General features: G+C 39.7%; 1 pseudogene; it reads right to left on the bottom strand.

Annotated features, from left to right (window-relative positions):
• Positions 1 to 4,413: 4,413 nt before the first annotated feature.
• LOC149234386 (uncharacterized) lies at positions 4,414 to 5,009 on the bottom strand (annotated as a pseudogene).
• Between the last annotated feature and the right edge of the window lie 579 nt (positions 5,010 to 5,588).

Below are 5,588 nucleotides of genomic sequence, written 5' to 3'. Positions count from 1 at the left end.
AATTTTGCTGATTTGACCAGCATTGACTTTCTGGTTAGGGCATCCTGTTGCCTGTAGTTTGATTGGACACATTTGACAAGTAAATTTTTTATATTTTACTCTCTCTCTCTTTTAAACTTTTGAAGAATATTAAGAAGATTTGATTAAAGGGTTTTCCCCACATTGGGGTTTTTCCCTAGTGTTAGCACTCGAATCTGCCTCAGGCTGAAGAAGGCAAAACTCAAGCCAACATCAAGCCAAGATCAGCCTCGTAGCTAGCCCTACGAGGATAGGAGAGGGCTCTCTCCAGTCAATCTCGATAAAATGAGCAATAGGGTGCGAGATGACTTAAAATGGGAACTGATTTTAGGCTAGTAAATGAATTTGAATGAGGGATATTTGATTTAATGACTAAGTTGCTGGGCTATATGGGACAAGGACAACATGAGCAGAGAGATTAAATTCGAGGCATAGATTATCTCAGGAGGCAATACAGGCAATAAATTTAGCATTCAATGTTGAAATTATATGGAATGAAAAGACTGCTAAGAGGTTGACAAGGGCAATAGATGAATCCTTATCAAACAGAAGAAAACACAGAACATGAATACCTTCCCAAGGTAGAGCAGTAAACTGGATTCTTCCCTTCTCACTTAAAAGTATTCATTTAGAAATGATTATGAAATGAAATGTGAAACATAACAAGCTACATATGAAACAAAAGAAAAGACAAATGCTAAATTTACACCACAAGAATCTTAGGAGTCAGAGCTATATCTTTTCATTAAATCCCTGTCAAAAACTGTACAGTGAAGTTTTCCTTCACACCTCTCCCACTGTTTTTTTTTTTTTTAACTCTCCCTTTACAAAGTGGTTTATAATACAATAAATAAACTCTACCATGAGGAAATGGATCGACCAAAACTAAAGGACCGTTTAACAAACAGAAGCTGGAAAGCCAATCATCCATTTCTTAGGAGCCACGTTACAAACTCTTCTCAAATCTGCTGATGACCAATGGAGAGGCGGAGACTGTAGTTGTATATCCCTTCTGAATCGTAATTGAAGTCAGAAATAGACCATCGTTTCCTATTTTTTGGCTATGGTAGATATTCTTCATTTAATTGGGCTTTTGACTTTTCACCTTCTCTTTTGCCGTTTGAAACCAATTTTTATAATTAGCGACAGATCCATCAGTATTAACAAGTGCCATGAAACACCTAAAAGGACCTTGTCTCTGAATAAGTTTAAACATACCCTTCGAGCTAATTGAATCTGCAGCACAGACATTGTGATACTCTTCATCTACTCCTTACTGCATTTGTCACTGGGTTATAGAGGTGTTTCGCCTATATCTCTTATGCGTAAACAGCTAAATATTGTAGCATGTATGGAGGCAACACTTTGATCCATATTAATATTATTGACCTTTGGAACTCTCTGTTGGCTAGCTCATTTACACAGGTAATCCTGAATCGCCTAGATATTATAAATGTATTTAACATACTTGTTCTGTGCAGGACCGAAGGTCATATACTTAGCAACAAATTGCCAAACGCTCTAAATGCTTCGCTTCATTTGCAATGTATAATTGATGGATGCCCTCTCATGAGCCCCATCACAAAATTCAGACTCAAATGCATACTTTCAACCACAACATATTCCTTCCTTTCTTCCACGCACTGATCAATCTGTCCAGACGTTCAATCACCATCTCACTTTGTGCCTTGTACCCCTCAATAGCCACAGTTTTGCGTTCAACTGTATCTGGAACAATATTAGCATAAAAGCCTTCCTTATCACGATTGTCCGTTTTGAATTGATCACCTCCCAGAGTCTCATCTGGCAAACGATATGTAGTTTGACCAATTGTCTTTAAAGATATCTTAGTTGTCTGCTGATGGAATATCTATTTGGAGGCAACTTTGCGAATTGTTTAGTTTTCTTTTACATTTGTCATCTGAATAAAAAGTAATTTTTCAATAAAAATGGTTTTCCATTAAAATTTTGCCTTTAATGAACGCACCCAGCTGCAATTCTCCTTTAATACCACGTGCAACCCAATCACAACAAATTCATTACTCTATTTAGCAGGGTCAAAACGTATGATTATGCACCCTTCATCCCTCTGAACAATGCATTGGTTTAAAAGGGCAGCCTTTGCGTGCCCAGTATGGAGATAGCCACGTAGTTTCTGAGGAACACGTATACATACGTTTAAATCCAGCTCCAGCCGAAAAGATATAGGTGTTTTCCAACCATGCATCGGTCTGGGCTGTCTTAAACGAATCACGGAATATATCTATGGCAATTTCATGGAGATCCTTCCATGATCAATACTTTCACCGCGATTATGACTTCATTCCATATGTTGAGAGAAAGTATGTTGGCACTGAGATCATGGCTTTTGTAATGATGTTGTGGCTGTCTATTTTCGGGACCATTATTGTTATTGTGACTGCGTTCCATATTTCCCAACAACGAAGTAATAAGCTTTGACCATATCCATGCAATTGGGAAAAAAAAAAGTACGAATAAAGTTTGGGGATAGTGAAGATGAGAAAAATGCAAGCCTTATCAGATTCCATATTGTCATCATGTGGCCATATTGAGCTAGGTAACACAGAACAGATGCGAACTTCAAAGTGGTAGATGGGTCCCCAGAAAACAGATCTCTGATTTTTGCAAACAAGGCATTGACTGGCGGAAGAATCACTCGAATGACACGAAGAACGTCTGCTTCACTTAGCTCATAGTTTGTGGAACTAGCATCCAAGTCGATTTCCCCCCTGCGAATAAATGACTTATAAAAGAACACTACTGCCAGATAAGATAAGGAAGAGTATGAGAGAATGGTCACCAAACTGAGGGGAAAATCTCGTGTAAAACATGATGATAGGACACAAAAGAGCCTGACCCAAATACAAAAGCAGATTTTGGAGGGTCACTCCACATGACCAAATCAGTCATATACTGAAGCCAATTTATTCCTTTTCGAGTAGCTTTGCCATCTGGAACTGCAGCAAGAGAATTGGATTCATTGTAATTTTTGTGGCACAATTCAGCGTTAGGAGGCTATGTGCGTCGCGTGCGCACCCATTAAAAATAACACTGTGGCAGGAGGCCCAGTGTGCCACACTGCGCCTATGCACCATGCTAGAGGCTCAATGCGCCATAACTTATACAGGAAATAGGATAGCGCCAGATTGGTTTGGGAAGCTCGGTTACCTGACGGGAAAATCCTGAAGTCATCATAAAAATTGCCAGATTTGCAACGCCTGTTCCAATTCCCATCAGAAAGTCCGGTACCAAAGCAGCCATAATCATCATCAAACTCTCAACCACAGCAATTGTTCCAAGCAGATCCAGAAACAAGTATGAAAAGCGAACACAAGCCTGATGCAACTGCACCATGAAAAAGACAATTGTGGTAGAGAATCCGGCCACCATTACTAGGTATGGAAAAGATGATAAAAAATTCGCAATTGCAAAACTGCCACTCCATAGTGTCCACTGAGCCTCTCATGGTGGAAAACCTTCATGTTCTCTAAGAATGATGGGAAGCCTCCTATAGACATGAAAGTCATGAATCCTGCTACGAAGGCACCACAAGAGCCCCTTGCCACAATGGCGTGATATATCGATGTATATATCATTACTCTCAACCAGTAATACTCAATTTCTCTGTACATATTAACGAAAGACCTCCTTGTCAATGTCAGGCGTTGCATCCAGAAGCTCGCTTGACTTCCATTGGATTTTAACACTGTTCCTTTAATTTGAGACATTTCCTGAACCCTAGTTGCTGCTGTTATAGCATACTGAAATGACTGGAAAGCTTCGGTCGAGATTCTTATGGCCTGGGCTGAGTAAACTTTGAGCAAAGGGTCTCTCACTTCTACTTCATACATTATTTCGTGGTGTCTAAACAATCCCTTTAGTGTGTCCTTTACTTTGTCAAAATCTGAATTGATGCAACGGAGGAAATGGTCTGCAGGATTTCGCGTTCTGGGACAAGCGAAACCCGCTTGCCCGAAACCTCTTGAGCCATTTTGGCTTCCCCAAAGTACACAGTCTGTCCACCAGAAAGAAAGTACAGGTAATCGAAAAGCTCAAAGACTTCACTACTCGGTTGATGGACTGAAGCTAGCACTGTTCCTTGGCATGTATGATCACACACATGCACAAACTCTGTTTTTTCACATAGAAAAATGTCACCAATTTTGAGAGTATGCGCATGTACTTCTAGGGCATACATGGGCACCTGTGAAAACATCAGGCTAACCATGATGTTAGCCTACTCTGCAGTGATGTGCTTGACCTCTGGCAAATTCCATGCGATTTTTGGCGCACTAATAATGTTTCAAACAATGAAAAACGCGACTATAAATCAGAGCAAATTATGTGAAAGATATCCTTGGCTTGCCAGCACTCTTAAATCACGAAACTCTTCAAATATTCCGGGTCTCTTTTGCTCGTTCCTGAAATTTCTTGAACCATCGATCTAGTATATCAGTAGGCACTACCAATTTATTACTGTCCATGGTACAAAATGACTGCATGAAATTGAATAGATTTTCCCCAACCTTCATTGCTAGTTGTTCTATGCGTTGCTGGTGGCCGACATTAAGAACAGGAATAGCATTCAAGTCTTCAATGGATACACCAATCTTCGCTGTAAGTGGCATAGAATCAGAAGTGAGCTGCATCTGACCCCCTGGCTCTGGCCAGCATAGAGAAAGGACAGCTGAAGGACAAGCACGATATACTGCACCACAGTACTTAAACTCGGAACCTGGAGCCTGAACATATACAGCCAGAACTTTGTCTGGTGGCAAAGAGAACTCATTCAAAAGAAAAATGCACATCTCCTTTATTTGATCATATGCTTCACCCACAAAAGTATTCATATCCAAGATCCAATGCAAGGAATCTATCTGAGTGAGACATGACAAATCCATTGGAAAGCTTCGGTTTGGAAAAACCACTCCGAACATGTTTGTTTTTTCTAATCTTCCCTTTGATTCAAATATCCATTTCAATCATGGATCTGAATGTCCACTCCAATCACTGATTCAAATGCCCACTTCAATCTTTGAGCGCGCACCCCCATATTTTTTTGGCATTTTTGCAGGGATGTTGGCGTTGAACTTTAGCAAAGGAGGCCCAGAGTCTGCAAGTGAAGAATTTCATGGTGGAAAGATACATCTTATTACAAAAAACTGAATTCGACAATTTCTTATTCAAAACAGAGTTTTGAACAAGAAATATCTTTGATCATTAATGATGATGAAACTCTTGAAATAAGAAACTTATTGAACCTCCCTCTGGCCTGCAAGCATTATTTCACACTTCTGGAGACAAAACCTTGGACTCAAGAATTAAAATGACTCTTTTTGACCAAAATGGCATTTGAGGACTGCAAATGACGAGAAATGAACCTTGGTGAATTTGATTCTGACAGAGGACTGACAAGACTAAGTCTAACACCTAGCATTCGCCAAATACTATGTCCTCTTGTCTTGGCTTGTCTTCTGGTTGTTGTTTATGTTCTATCTACATTTACTATTGATGTTAATCTGATTCCTAACCTGGAAATTGATATTAGG

The sequence above is a fragment of the Pinus tabuliformis genome, chromosome 8, assembly GCF_031772625.1.
Source record: "Pinus tabuliformis cultivar Carrire ecotype Pingquan chromosome 8, CPIR1, whole genome shotgun sequence".
In the NCBI taxonomy this organism is placed as follows: Eukaryota; Viridiplantae; Streptophyta; class Pinopsida; order Pinales; family Pinaceae; genus Pinus; species Pinus tabuliformis.
This window is presented reverse-complemented; position numbering and strand designations above follow the sequence as displayed.